The sequence below is a fragment of the Myotis nattereri genome (assembly GCF_964212035.1).
Source record: "Myotis nattereri genome assembly, chromosome: 4".
In the NCBI taxonomy this organism is placed as follows: Eukaryota; Metazoa; Chordata; class Mammalia; order Chiroptera; family Vespertilionidae; genus Myotis; species Myotis nattereri.
In genome coordinates this window covers 17,187,689-17,203,251 of record NC_138079.1, presented here as the reverse complement: position 1 = coordinate 17,203,251, position 15,563 = coordinate 17,187,689, and the positions used below count along the sequence as shown (strand labels likewise).

General features: G+C 44.4%; 1 protein-coding gene and 1 long non-coding RNA gene across 4 annotated transcripts in view; one reads left to right on the top strand and one right to left on the bottom strand.

Annotated features, from left to right (window-relative positions):
* BASP1 (brain abundant membrane attached signal protein 1) overlaps positions 1-7,086 on the bottom strand; it is a 45,162-nt gene extending 38,076 nt beyond the window's left edge. Inside the window, exon 1 of the mRNA XM_081089815.1 lies at positions 6,802-7,086. The gene's annotated coding sequence lies outside the window, so the exon portion shown is untranslated. The remainder of the gene's footprint in view (positions 1-6,801) is intronic.
* Positions 7,087-7,734: 648 nt separating this feature from the next.
* Positions 7,735-15,563, top strand: part of LOC308518207 — a 47,006-nt gene continuing 39,177 nt past the window's right edge. Inside the window, exon 1 of one of the 3 annotated variants that reach the window (XR_013995930.1) lies at positions 7,735-8,436. This is a non-coding gene — a long non-coding RNA (uncharacterized lncRNA). The remainder of the gene's footprint in view (positions 8,437-15,563) is intronic. The other 2 variants (XR_013995932.1, XR_013995931.1) reach the window with 2 other exon arrangements.

The window sequence follows — 15,563 nt, the reverse complement described above, 5'->3', positions numbered from 1 at the left end:
TCCTGGTAAGCTCAGGGGTGGCCTGCATGGGATAAAATTCAATGAGAGCATATGACACACAATAAACAGCCAACAAATGTTCAATTTCATCCCTTAACTTCTCCAGATTTAAAAACAAACAAAAAAAAAAACCCCTCATCGATAGAGGAAGTTTTAAAAAAGATACAACCACCATGTCCAAAACCGATTTCTACAGTGAACACCTGACAGATAAGTAAAATGTCATTTCCCGCCCAAATCCATAAGATTCAAAACATGTTTAAACAAACTATTAAAAATGATTTAATCAAAATAAGAATGACTTCACCTTCCCTCAACAGCATAAGCCAGTGTCCAGAAGGCCAAAAACAAGCCTCGTGGACAGGATCCCTGAGTTAAATGCCTGGAAGGCTGGAACTTACTGGAGGAGGATGGATCAGCCCCAAATATCTGAAATTCCAAAGAAACAGGTTTGTTTGTCTTTAAGAGGCCATAGTGACCAAAGTCTCCATGCAGATATTTACGTGCAAAGATTTTGTCAACAGGTGACAACATCATTACATGCCGACCTAATACAGTTTCGCTCCTAGAATGGAGATAGTGGGGATGTGGGAAAGTGGAAGGGTATATACCATGTGCATCCTTAGAATTTTAAATATATAAATTGGTTTATATCAATCTTAATACTAATGACTACGACACTCCTTTCAAATGCCAATTAATGCACCTTGAATCAAGACACAACAAAAACCAGTACTTTGAGGAATTCCCTAACATCATCCAGTGAGCCTTTCTCTGAGCTCTCTCAACTTCCAAGGACTTTCACTTCTTTTCTTTCTTCATTTTAATGCCAATTCAGTGTGGAGGCTAGGGTTGTATTAACCTACCCACTTTGAAACTAGGACAAGTGTCCTGGCCATATATTCAAGGTATCATAGGACTTGACTATGCGGCCAGGATTATCCTCAACCTCAGACTTTAATGTCCTACCATCTACTCTTTTCAAGGCATCACCATGGCCTGTCTGGCAACAGGACCTCAGAAACAACCCTATGAACAGCTACAGAGGTGGAGGATGAAGCAAAGTAAGCTGGGCTTCTCCCCACTTTGTGGTGAATGTGCTAAATAAGATGCACTGAATAGGTGTGAGGCACTGAACTAAAGTGTTTGAGGATTTCACTTAATCCTTAACAACAGCTCCATATTGTAAACCTTGTTTTACAGGTGGGGATTGAGGCACAGAGAAGCTAAGCAATTGGCCAAAATTCACACAAACAGAAAATGGCTGAGACAAGATACTTAACCCAATGAATCTGGCTCCAGAGTACAACTCCACACACTTCACTCTCCAGCCCATGCTTTCTAGATATCATACTCCCTTCAGGGGAAATACACCTTTCAGAGAGACATCCAAAAAACAAACAAATGAATCCTTCCTCATCCAAAATGAACAATCACCACAACAAAATCAATTCAACAAAGTTCAAACAATGTTTAAGTGTTAATGTGGAAACACTGTGTAAACGCTTTGCTTCCCCACTGAACACCATTTTCCTATATTATCTAGAAGTGTTTCCTTATGCCCTGTGTCCCTGTGGTGCTAGCAGATGGTTTCTATTTCTCAATATCTAAAGCTTTCAGGAATTTATTCCTAGACTACGAAGCCTGCTCAATCACAACCTCCCCTCACTGATGGACTTGACTTGGCAAGAAATCTCTGCTTTCCCTGTGTTTGTTCAAAAAAAAAAAAAAAAATCGAATGCCTTTGGAAAGCCTGGTTTTTTAATGTCATTTAAATCCTTAGGGTTCAGAAGAAAAACACCCTATGAGACTCTCTCAGCATCCTACTTCACCCCATTTCTGATCCCCAGAGGAAAAAAAGAATGCTGTTTAATCAGTCATTTTTGGGCTTGTGTCTCCTGAAAATTACAACTTAACCATATCCTGGTAAGAATTTGGCTCTATGGTTGTATTTTACTCTTGATAAAGTTCACTGGACAAGTTTTCTCACGTGACACTTACCTAGGTCTGGCTTATCAGCTGTGGAGGAAATGGCATTTAACAGAATGGCATTTCCTTTGGCAGGCAGGGAATTTCCGTGGTTTTAAGACTATCTCTATATTTTCTCAAAAGAACTCAAATGCCATCTCTTGAGTTAATAAGCAGCCATGGGGAATTCAATGGGAGTGGTCATCCTGTCTCCATTCAACCCACTTTCAGCAAACTCCCATGCATTGTCTCAGAATTTCAAATATGTACATCCATAAGGCCAGAAATTCTGGATTAGGAAATATTAGCAATCTATGAGAATGAGATATCCTATTTCTGACTGAATGCACCCATAGCCCTCAGGTCTTGATTAATCAGCATGAAACAGAAACACAGCTCACTATACAGAAATTAGTGAGCGATGTCAATCACACGAAGTATATTGAAATGTAGACTGAGAAGTCCAGGGGCACCTAAGAGCCAGCTATTGTATTTATGCACTTTTCACACATATATGTGTGGTCCTTAGTACAGCCTGAAAATAGGGATTATTATCCTAGTTTTAAAACAGAAGAAAGTAAAATCCAGAGAGGCTTGAAGTATTTTGCCCAAAGTGGCCCAGCCAGTACTTAGAGATTTTTTTAAAACCAAGTTGCTTTCCACTATTCCCTAGGAAAACTAACTAAGTAAATACATGAATAAATAACTATTTCCCCAAACACATCAAGAGTGTACTCTTTTTTAACATCCTGACTATTCGCAACTTCAAAGTCATTTATTGATATTGATCCACAATCATTAAGCCAGGGAGTAAAGTTCATGTTGCATTAGGTTACCTCAAGTCTTAAGAGACAATAAATTATAAAGATTCAGTAAGTTGAGAAAACATGATAAAATGAAGAAGACTCCACATCATCTCCCTGTGTCTATACGTGTAAGTTGTTTTACCTGGTTTCCAGGTTACCAGCTAAGACTATCATTAAGAAGATGCTAATCTTCTGGTAAAGGAGGTGCAACAATGAGAAGATAAAAACTACACATAAGAAAAACAAAAGCCTAAGCAAACCAAAGCACGTCTTGCAACGAAATCTGACACCAAAGGCAAATGCTTTTTAGCAAATAATAACTGACAGGCCTTTTGGGGACATTTTCCAAACAAAAATGTACAAGAGATCACAAAAATAAGACAAAACAATTTTTATAAATCCTTTATTTAGAAGGCATTGTTTATTACAGTTTTTAAAATTCAGTAGGGTTTAATATGAGTTTTTAAGCCTCTAAATGAACATCTTCATTTTAAATGTTCAATGAAACCCATTTGTCTTAGGGGTACGCTGGTAGAAATTGGAAATGAGCGTGTTAGTAGACGAGCTAGTCTTGCTCCCTTTTACATACATATTTAAAAAGAAAATTATTTTCCAAAGATATATATGAAGCACTATAAAATAATATTCTAAACCAACTGTTTTAATTTTATATCATTAATAAGATTTTTTTATTATATATATATATATATATATATATATATATATATATATATATATCTGGCACCTTAATTGCTTTAAAAATGGTTTTGGGGTTTGCAATTTTTATAAAACTACAATGAAAATCAAAGACATCTATTTTACAGGGATCAAGTCTCACCTAAATGTAAGTTTTTCATACTCCACTTATTTTGACCACAGAAGGAAAATAGTTTTAAATTGTTCTTAATGTGAATTAAACACACACACACACACACACACACACACACACACACACACACACGAAACAGGGAGCTGAATCCCCTTGAGCTGAGCTCGTCCATTGGACCGTTTCATTTGAGTGATCTGGGGAGAGAACGGGCTCTCTTCCACGGGCCACAATGAAAGCATGAGCACTAGTTAAAGAGAAAAATGCCACTGTTCACATAGTCACTATTGGTGAATTTTTGTCAAAAGGCCCAATTAGCTCCTTTCTCCACCTGCCAAGGCTTGGCAAAAATCAAGCTAGCTACAAAGTAAGACAACTGATCTTTTTAAAAAATTCTATTTTAAAATTATTTTGCTCAAAAAACTAAGACTCATTGAACTTGGGTTTTATTGGTATATACTTGCTATTGAATTTGGTCTATATTTCAACTCACCTCTCCCTTAAAAACACAACCAACAGGAAAGAATAAAATAAGAGAGAAAATGTACAGATGGCCATCTAAATCATAATCAATCATTCAATACTAAGGAATAGAGCGGGTACCAGGTAGCTAAACTACCAAATATAGGCTCTTTTACATAAGGTCCAAGTTTTTATTAGAAGGAACAAAAGAGGTGATTTCCATTTTCCTGCCACGTGTTGTCTCATCAGGGTGTGCTGAAGTATGAAATTCCTATAAGTATATTTATCTGCAAAAATATGCTTAGCACTATTTTATTATACACAATGTCTCCTTTTGGATGGTAAACAAAGTAGCCCAAAGAGAAATCTAAAATGTCATAACCTGGATAATTCATATTGGAGAGAAAATCAGCCAAAGGTATATGTATTATGGCTTCTGTTAAATATTGCCAGAGGAGGAGGAGGAGGAGGAGGAGGAGGAGGAGGAGGAGGAGGAGAGGAAGGAAGGAAGGAAGGAAGGAAGGAAGGAAGGAAGGAAGGAAGGAAGGGAGGAAGGAAAAGAAAGAAAGAAAGAAAGAAAGAAAGAAAGAAAGAAAGAAAGAAAGAAAGAAAGAAAGAAGAAAGAACTCCCTTCTTCCTCCCCAAGAGTGGATTTCCATCTCTGAGGGGTTTGCCTTTGGGGATTCCTACGGAAACAATGAGGTAGGAAGCAAGAGAAAAATAAAAGGGTTAGGATCCTGACAACCATCTTCTCTGCTCTGGGTTTTGTAGGCCATCTTGTGCCTATAAAAGCCAGGATGTCTCAGTTTTTCCCAACTAGGAAGACCAATGTCCCTTAATCAAACGACCAGCAGCAAAAAAAAAAAAAAAAAAAAATATGTCAGACAATTAACTGATGCAAATTCAGAGTGACCATTGCTGCAGTGCTATGTTATAGGGAAAGAACAATGGTCGGTACTAGAAAGTAAAATAATAGCGTTCTATTTTTAAAAACTTTAATCCACACATTTGCTCTCATTATAAAAGCTAATCTTATTTTTGGTCATTTTAAATCACTAAGAAAGAAGAGAGATAGCCTGATAAAGAAACCTACACACGGAGGTAGGGGTGGAGGGGAGACTGTCATTTTTACCCAAGGGTTTCATGCAACATTTAGGGCAAACGCCTTTGTTCCTCCACCTCGTAAGGGAGTGGGTGGGTGGGTGATGGAGAGATCAGACGCGGCTGCCCGGGCCCTCCACACCCAGCTCTCCCGCGCATGCGCGAGGCCAAGACAAAGGAATAGGTAATTACAGTCCGGATTCATTCATTTTGCCCGCAGCACTGGGGATCTGTTGGCCCCGGCTGTAATCCCGAGGGAAAGGGGCTGAGGGTGTTGGTCCACACCCCTGTGGTAGGAAGACCACCTCCACCCTGCCAGTGTTTGATTGTAACCTGCCGCGTACGTGCTACTGGCCTCGCGGGAGACCGAGGTGTGTCAACCCCGTTCAAGACACTAAAAATGCGCCCATGTGCGCTGTGCTCATTTCAGCAGGATGGAAAGTACACACGCAAGGGCTGTCCACGGAGTCCGTCTCAAGGCGGAAACCTCTCTGGGGAAGCAGCTCAGGAGCCGAGCCAAGCATTCGATGAATATTCATGAAAAGAATGCGGTTGGTTGGTAGCCGCACGTAGTGGGTGCCCGATCCAGGGATCCAGGGATTCTGCAATTTACATTTTTCGCGGGTGGGGGGTGGGGGTGGGGATGGAACAGGAACCGGGCGTCGGGTTTCAGGGTTCGTGCTTGAGGCAAAACCTGCTAAACCCCAAATCTGTGCTCACAGAGGGGCTGGGCCCCTTAGGGGCCAAGCTCGGTCAGGTTCAAGCTCACACCCTCCGGGCCGGGCCGCGAGTGAAGGCACCCGGTGCTTTCTCTGAACCGAAGACTCCAAAAAATTAAATGCTCAGAGGGGCCCACGGGTTAGCGGGAAAGCCATTCAGCCCCGTCCGAGCCTGGGGCTTTGATCCACTCAGATGTACTTCTGGAGGCACGTTGTCCTGTGACCCTCGCATTTCTTGGCCGCTCGGAGCCAAGACTCAGGAGTCCCACTGGCCAAGGAAACCCATTTGATAAAACCCAAAGCCACCTCCTTCCTCCGATCAGACCAGATTCCCCATGTTCGCTCCCCGCTCTCTCCCGCCCAACCCCACCCCCACCCTCCATCTTTCACTGCTGCGCCCCTCGCACCAGGCGCTTTCTTCCCGCGGTGGAAGGTTCCGATGACAGAGACGCTCCCTTCAGCCCCACAAAACCGGCTCTTTGGGACTCCGTGCGCTCAAAGGGTTTCGTTCATCCGGCATTTTTTTCAATTAGCAGCTTCTCTCCCGCTACCCACCATCCCCAGCCCCAACTCCATTTATCAGGCTCGCCATCTCCCTCCCACCCCCCACCCCCCATCCCCTCCACCAAGCGAGTGGCTGAAGCCTCACCTGGGAGGGGGGCGGCGGGGGTGCACCCCAGATCCCCGAAGTGCGATGGAGCCCTCGTGGAGGGACCCCGTGCCCGTGGAGGGATCCCGAACCCGGCCCTGCCCGTCCACCACCCACCCACCCACCCCAGCTGCAGCGCGGAGCGGGGAGGACGGCCCGGGGAGCCGGGCGTGGTGCCATAGGGGAAACGGAGACCCCGGGGTTGCCGGCACCTTGGGTCTTCGGTGGCGGTGGCGACGGGGCCAGGGCCACCCGGACGCGCCTCCTTACCGGCTCTGGGTGCCTGTGCCGCCCCTGGGTGAACGCGGTGCCGCCGAGGGGCCCGGGTTGCTGGCGTCGTCCGGCCGGGTGGCTGGCCGCTGGCGGAGGCTCTCTCTCCCGCTGGACGGCGGAGTCCGAAGCGAGGAGCCAGTTGGAGCGCTGCCGCCGCCGCCGTCGCCGCTGCCGCTACTGCCGCCGCCGCTGCAGCCACTGCATTTCTTGCGCTCGCGCTCCCCCTCCCCTTCCTGCCCAGCGCCCTCCCCCGCCTGTCCGCCAGCCCAGCCTCCCTCTCCGGCTACCCCGCCCGCCTCCCTCCCCCTTCCCCTCCGGCTCCGTGCCCCGCCCGCCTCCCCTCAACTCCCCTCCACTTCTGTGCGCTCCCGAAGTCCCCTCCCCTCACCCTAGCCCCTAATCCATCCCATCCCGGTGGTCCCCCCTTTCCCCCCCTCTCCATCCCTGTACCCCTCCTGCTTCTCTGGATCTGCCTTCTATCCGGGTCTCCCACTCCCTCCCCACCACTCTCCATTCTGGGGCCCACCGCCCGGTGCCTCCCCTCCCCCGCTGCGCTGGGCTGCCCGTGGGTGGGTCTCGGTCTCTCTCTCTCTCTCTCTCTCTCTCTCTCTCTCTCTCTCTCTCTCTCTCTCTCCTCTCTCGGCTGGCTAGAAGTGCTCCGGCTATCGCTCAGACTTAAGGGGCTGCCTGGAGGTGATGAATAATGCCCCTGCCACCTGCTACCCAGCTCAGCACCCCATTCCCGCCAGCTGGCCACATCGGGCTGAGATTCTGACAGCCTGGCAGACAGTGAGGTTGGGGGTGACCTGGAGGCTTCCCCTCAGCCCTTAAGGACAGATGTCCGCGAGGTGGAGGGTGGCCCCCATCGCTGGCACTTCTGGGAGGCGCCCAGCAGACCGGGCGCCCTGGGTGGGCGGCTCCCGCGCGCGCACTTGGTTGAGCCAGGACGGCTGCCGCCTCAGACCAGCGCCGCGGCCAAGGTCCAGCTGGCGGGGCGGGCTTCGTCGCCCTGCGAGGATGCTCTCTAGACTTGAGAGAGAAGGGAAAGAAAAGGCCCCGAGGAAAGGAACCTTCGGGATTTTGTGTGTCTGTGCGTCTGTGATTTAATGGAGGCAACCAGTTCTCGGGAAGACTGGGTGAGCCCAGGCAACGCGCGCAGGAGCGCACAAGTCAAAGCCGGGCCAACTAAGGCGTGTCCGGGAGTCCTGGGGACTGCCACCTGGTTAACACCAACCAGGGCACAAAACAGCCCCCCGGGTGGGGAGAGATGCTCACCTTGCTTATCTGTTGGCAAGAAGCAAATACAAAAGATAACATAACGTGATACGGCTTACAACGGTGGCTCTTTCATTAGCCAATTTCACCTTCCCGCAACACGCGTGCGAACCTTTGGAACTTTCATTTGCGGCATTTTGGCGCCCCCTGGCCGTGTTTGGATTGCCCTCGTGCTCGCCTGTATCCCAGCAAAGAAAAGGACTGAGTTGCAGGTTTCCCTCCCAGGTGGATCTGCCCTCCTGACCTGGGCCTCCATTCCATCAGGGGAAAGGTTGTCCTCCAAAATCGGGACGACAAAACGCATATTGAGGGGGACCGACGCCAAAGGCAAGTGCATCCGCATTCAACCTGGAAGAGGTAAGCCTATTTTTGATTAACCCGAAAAAACCTTACCTGAACTTAACTGCATTTCAGTGGGGTGGCCATGTCAACCCAGTTCTATGCCAGAGGTTTTGTGGTGGAAATACCCAACGGAGCAGGTATTTACAGCTTACATGAGGCTGCACCAAATGAGACAAACGCATGCGAGCTGGAAATGTTCACATTTTAACCAAAGGGCGATATGGGCAAAGTAGGGATTTTGTTGGTTTGTTTTTTTATTCTTTCTTCTTTTTGCCATTTAAATGAATAGCAAATAAATATCATACAAGAACAGGAAAGCAACTCGCAACTAGGGTTGCCTCCAAGCTATTTACTTGAATATAAATACTTATTCAATAATTTAATATGTTCAATATGTGTCCCTCATTCCAACACACCATCTATGAAGCTAGATGCAGGGTTTCTCAACTTCTTGCTTTGGGCTGATCATTTTCTGTTGTTGGGTGCACTGTAAGGTGTGTAACATCATTGCTGTCCTACCCACTAGTTACCAGTAACACACACCACCACCACCACATACGTTCCACAGTTATGACAATCAGAAATGTCTCCTGACATTGCTACATGTCCCCTGGGAGGCAAAAATCACCCCAAGTCGAAAAATACTGGGCTATAAAATTTTAAACCATTGTGAGCAAGTCTCTAGGTTTTCACCCTGTCCAATTAGGTGAGCATTTGCAATTTTATACTCAAGGCATTTATTGAGTATATTTGTTAGGGTATCAGAGTAGTTAGTTATTTCATTTAGCATTCCATTTTTAGCCCTGTGATCTTACAGGCATGAAAATCTTCTTAAAATTAGTAAATATATATATAGTCTTATTGTGTTTGTATTATAAGCCGCCAGATGTCATGTTCTGTTTTCTCTTTTACCAATTTTTCAAAGAAAAAAAGACAACATAAAAATTAATGTTTGGTGTACCTTCAGTGCTTCTGGCTAAATTTTCATGACAGGGAAAACAAGCCTTTCAAGGGTGTGATTGGAATACAGATCATGGGTTTCCATTGAAATGAGAGGCAAAAGCTTACACCAGTGAGACTGGGGTCTCCTCAATTTTGTCTTCCATCAGATTTAGCTGTTCTCTTAAAATATTTTAAGGCATTCTGCTTTAATTAAATAATGATGAAACTGGCTGACAATACTATTAGCTTAAAGAATGGAACCTTTTCCAGAACTCATAAACATGTATCAAATGGTAGCCAAAATGTTTCATTGCAGTACAGTACTATATAAAGTCCAATTTGGTGATATTTTTAGTTGTTCATCTAAGATCTTTTGAAACACACACCTAAGGAATTAATGACTAAGCATTTGAAGCTCTGCAGTCTAGAAAATTGTTAATATTAACTATTGTGGATGTCACTGGCTACTGAGATTATGAACCTGGGAGCATATATTAAAGATGCAAATTCTAATAAATTAAATTACCTTTCAACATTACATCATGAAAATAAAAATTGTTTTACTCTCCAAATGAAATAAATATATTTTAATAAACAAAGCTGGACTTTCTGGGTTGTGAAGTGAATTCCATTGTCATTTTCAATTACCTACATAATTGGTTTCGGTGAATCCTAACCTGCACTATGAAAATATTTATCAAAAGGATACATTACTCAGTGACTACTGATTTTCGCTAAAGTATTCGCCATAGAATTACTTGCAATATAATGGACTTATCATCACCTAAGCTACTAGTCAGTTTAGCAAAACTTTGGTGTGTGTTCGCCTTTTCAAATAGTCCCTGTTATGTGTCAATGGAGAGTCCACAATAATCCTTTAGAGCTCATCTCACCTCCAAAACTCACCCACAACTCCCCTTTCCTATCTTCCATATCACCCACCGACGCCTGGCATCCTCCTCAGTTCCCCATACTTTCCTCCTAAATAGTAAAAAGAGGATTAATGACCCAATAAAAGATGCAGAGCAACATGAATGAAGCAAAAGCCTCGTGACAGCATCGTCACCCCAGTGTTACCACCGCCGCCTTTGCTGGGCATCGTCCTGGCTGGCTCCTGTTTAAGGCCACAGAATTAGCTGGAACACCCTGAGACCCATGCAGAGAATTTAATAAATGTAGCTCTACTGGTAAGTGTTGGCTAGAGGACTGAATTGTCTTGAGTTTGCTCACAAGATCTCATCTACAAATTGAAACCTCAATCAAGGCCAGATAGCCGGCATTATAGTATGAAAATGTACAGCTTTTCCCCACTAAATATATTTATAATTTTTAACCAAAGACAAATATTGAAATCTGTATAGTCTTTATTTCATCTTTCTCCCTTCTTACAACCACCTCCCCCTGCTCCCTCCATTATTACAGCCTCACCATTCACATAGCCCGGAGAAAAGACTTTCTCAGGTTCAGTCAGCAGTCCCCAAGCAGGGCAGTGGTAATATCTGGAGGCATTTGGAAGGAAGGGAGCATAAGAGAGCAAAGTAACACTGGCCTCTGATGGATAAAGATCAGGATTGCTACGCAACATCCTACAGTGCACACAGAGCAGCCCCTCATCAGGCAATTATCCAGTCCAAAATGTCAAAAGGAGTGTGAGAAACCTTCGTTTCAAAGCCCATGCTGTGGGGAAACGCCTGGTTTTTGTGCAGTGCTGCCAGGGGAATTGCCTCTCGCTGTGGTTCTTCAGCAGGCAGCTGGTTGGGAGGCACAGAGATGAGCAGAGTTCTCCTCTGGGCAGGGGCCTGCTCCGTGCCCTGAGCCCTGTACTGACCACCTTCCTGGACTGGAGCCCAAATCCAGGCAGTCACTGCAGAGCAGTGCCAAAGATTAACACCGGGGATTGTGGATTCCACTCTCTGTTACTACCCGCTGAGCCACTGGAGGAAACAGATGAACTTGGGTTCCCTGGTTCACGTCCCTCTTTATGTTCTGTGAAAGGATAGCAGGGAACCTGAGAAGACGTGTGTTTACTGTGAAGCGTTGGCCTTGAAATGGCAGGAGCAACCCGGCCTTGGCACGAACACTCGGAACATTTTTGCCCAGGATACAAGGCGGCTGAAAAGCAACCTTCGACTCTGCCTGAAGAGTTCGCATTCCCAACTCCATTCTCCCTGTCATCGACCTCCATTTCCAAAGCGCTCTCTCTACTCTCCAGCGCCTTCTATTCAGAAAACGCACAAAACCGGTGACAGACGGATGTTTCCTCACCAGCCAGCAGGGCTCTTTCCAGGCAGTGCCTACCTGTTCCTACAGACACAGGGCCTGGGATTAGAGTGAGGGAGCTCAGTGTTGGGAAAACAGTGCTTAATACTTTGGCTGCCCTCCCCCCGTCATCACCCACTAAACCCTTCAAAGAACAAGTTACTTTACAGTGGCTAAAGAATTTTGTAGAGCAATTGTTCACGTGGCTCTCGTCCTGAATACATGAGATTGTAGAGGCTCCGGTGCTCGATGGCACTATCTCGTCCCATTCCTTGTTACTACCCTATTCTTCTCTCAGATCAGCCCCTGCTGGTAATGAAAATGGTTTAAACTTAACTCCAATGCAGGGAATGGTGCCCAAAATAAATTGGTAAATGCACGAGCAAGTTGCCAAACAGAATGCAGAGGATGCATAATTTTTGCTGTGAATTAGTGAGGGGTGCTGTTTTCCCGATGACTCCAAGTGCAAATGCTGTCCAACATCTGCTTAGCTCTGCTCTGTGGATAGACTCCCAAAGACTCGCAGATGCCAGAACCCAACTGCACCAGGAGCCTCCTCAGGTAAGCTCAGCTCAATGTCAGAAAGAAGGACTTCTCTACAAACCAAAAAAAAGTAAGACAATGAGAAAGGAGAGAGCCAGGCTTAAAGTGTACTAAGGGAAAAGCTGGCATAAACAGTTGAGGATATCTAAACAAACAAAACCAAAAGAGAAAAGCAGCTACTGTGTCAGCAGTTTGTGGGGTAACCCAATGCCATCTATGAAAATGAGGCAGCCTGTCACCGTGATGGACCATGGTATTTGACACAACAAGAAAATCACAGTTCTTGTTCCTGTTCCTGAAGGACTTGGAACAAAATAAAAAATAATAATAAAGCAATTTCATTGCAATTAAAATATTTGATCAAAATCAAACAACAAAGAAAGATGTCAGAAACAACTTTTTAGGTGCCTAAAGCAAGTTGGTGAACAGGTGGTATGAAGTTGTTTCATTGTGCTCTACACCAACACACAGGGGAATGTTTGCAGGATTTTAGCCCCATCTGTCGCTCTCACTGAGAACTGGAGTCATGTCAGAGGTGGGGTGGAGGCTGCTCAGCTCTCCAGCATCATGAACGAGTGCTTTTGCAATGACCATTCGTTACTCTGAGAAGAATGTATAATTTTATGCGTTGTTCAGGAGACCTGTTCCGGGCTGAGAAATCACTGTTTAGGGATTGCCTCCTCATCAGCTTTCTCTGCACTCAGTATTTGAACTCTACACTTCTGTTTCTTGCATTTTTCTGCTTCTTCGCCTTTAAATGAGTGGATGGAGAATGTGGCCCTAGCCCTGGCACCCTTTTGGCTGTTGGCCCAGATCGCTGAGGCATCCCACTCTCATCCATTTCTAATGCAAAAGTCCTCCCCACTCTTGATGGCAACAGCAGGGAGATGTTAGCCTATGATTAGCACCTACGGTACCAGCCATACGTTAACTTACTCTTTGCACTGATGGGCCAGTGGTCAACACAAAGTTCTGGTCTCTATACAACATTAGTTTTTGTCTTTCTCGGTCTATCTGAATGATCTAATACACAGCATTGCTGCTGAATCAAAGTCACTTAAGCATTTTATCTTCTACTGAAGGCCAATTAACTTCCTTTCTGTTTTTTTGACTTCCAATCACGCTGCTGTGACAGCTTTAAACACATAGTTCTCATCTTTTAAAATATTTCCTCAGTTGAAGTTTCTAGCAATGGGACCCATCAATCATTGCTATGCTGATTTTTATGGTTTCTGTCCTCCACTGAGATTTTAAAATTCTGTATAACCAAAAAAATTTAACGAAACCTGTTTCCCCAGCAACACCACCCGTACATGTCACATAAATGTTTAGGTGCAAAATGGCTTTAAGCTGCGTATATTTAATTACCGACAAGAATTGACTTTGTTTCTCCAATCTTGCTTCACTGTTTGGGTTCCGCCTGGGAAAACTGATTCCATTCTTACAGATTAGTTCTCTTTGACATCTGTTGAACTCCACTGGACTATGACCAGGGGAGATAGAACATCTTAGTGGCTGAGTTGACAAGCTTGGTTTTTAGGTAGTAATGGTTTCAAATCCTAATTATGCTTCCACTTTCTAGCTTTTTTTATTTTGAACATAATCCTTCCTGATTTTTAGCCTTAGTCTTTTTCATGTGGAAAATGGGGAAATTCCAACCTCACTGCATTGCTCTGAAGATTCTGTAAGAAAATGTATTTAAAGCTCTTAGCCAATTCATAAAACACATTCAGCAAATGTGTCCTATGAACCTGATTGTCGGGCGCCACCAGTAGGACCACTAAGGAAGAGATAAAATAAGAATTGAGTACTGTATCAGGGATTGCAGGAGGGCACAGCTCGTTATAATCAAACACCTGAATAATACAGCTACGTTTGCCCAAGGAATTTAGCTCCAAGCTTCCTGGCAGCCAAAACAAAAGATGAAAATATTGTGGACTATTAATTTATCTAATAAAAGCAAACATTTTTGTGTGTCAGGAGGGAGAAATCTTCCTACCAGTCAGCTTTAAGAGGAATGTGTTGCTAGATTCCTTTATGTAAAGGGTACTGAATTTCATAAAGGACAATTTTCAATGATTATTTTTACTGCAACTGACTTCAAGTACTGTGTTGACAGAAAAATAATAAGAAATATTTGTATTTTAAGGTCTTCTTCTTCTCCCTCTCTTCCTCCTCCTCCCCTTCCTCCTCCTCATCCTCCTAAACTTAACTTGTGTTTTGGCCCAAGTAAAGGGTTCCCCCATTTGTGTCTAAAGGGGTGCCATGGGAGTCTGGCAGTGGACACCCCACATCTTGTTGGCAGCTGCTTAAAATCAGCTGGAGGGCCTGCAGAAGGGAAGCCCCTGGGGCGGGAATCAAAGGAGCCATAAGTGGTTCCTGGGGAACAAACGGGGAGGGGGAGGGAGGTGAAAGGCATGAGGTCCTGCTGTGCACAGCTCCCTCTAGGGAGGAGTGAGGGGCTTGCTGTAGCGCCAGGTCTGGGAGAGAAGCAGACACAAACCTTTCGCCAAAAGCTGAGAGAAATAGGCTTGAACTCAAGGATAAATGTAACAAGCAGAACGTTTAAAAATACTACCCACTGCATAAATCTATTTTCATACTATATTTTTAAAGCTGTTATCTGATCATCTCAAAGGTAGTGATACTTTTTTTAAAAAAAGAAATTTAAAACTAAGGTTAAACATAGAGCCCCTGCCTTCAAAACTATGCAATCTAATGAGACACTTACAACTTAGAAAGGGCCAAGTAGTGACTAGTTCAGGTTTTGCAAGCCATGTGACTTCTGTAGGGCACTAGGCAACTCTGCCATTATCTGAAGAAAGCGGCCATAGATCATGTGAAAACCAATGGACATGGCTGTGTTCCAATAAAGCTTTATTTACAAAAAAAACAAACAAACACGTGGCAGGTCAGCTTTGACACAGAGCTACTGTTTGCCCACTGCTGGTCTAGATTAATAACAATTTCCTCCTGCTAAAATCACCAATCCCTATCTTTTCTTCTCACTAAGCTAAACTCTATACCTTCTTTCAAATCTTCAAATCCATTCAGATTTATTTATCCCTTCAAAACATTTATGACTGACACAAAAGGTGATGAAAATTTTGTATTTAATCCCGATTTCCTTTAAAAGAAGCTTATGCTTTCTTCTGAGCTTTATTTTATTTAAATCTCGTAATTTCACACTTTTTATCCCATAATTGAAAGCTAGCTTGAAATATTTGTCAGTCTGGTCTGGAATTACCTTTTTGTAAAGAAGCAAAATAGGGGCGGGGGGGTGGGGTGTGCAAGTGAAGTCAGCCAACCAGAAGAGAATAAGCCACAACACATCTTAGAGGGAAATAAAATATTACTCATAATAAATAGCAGACTTGGTGCGGACATTTTTCTGAAAG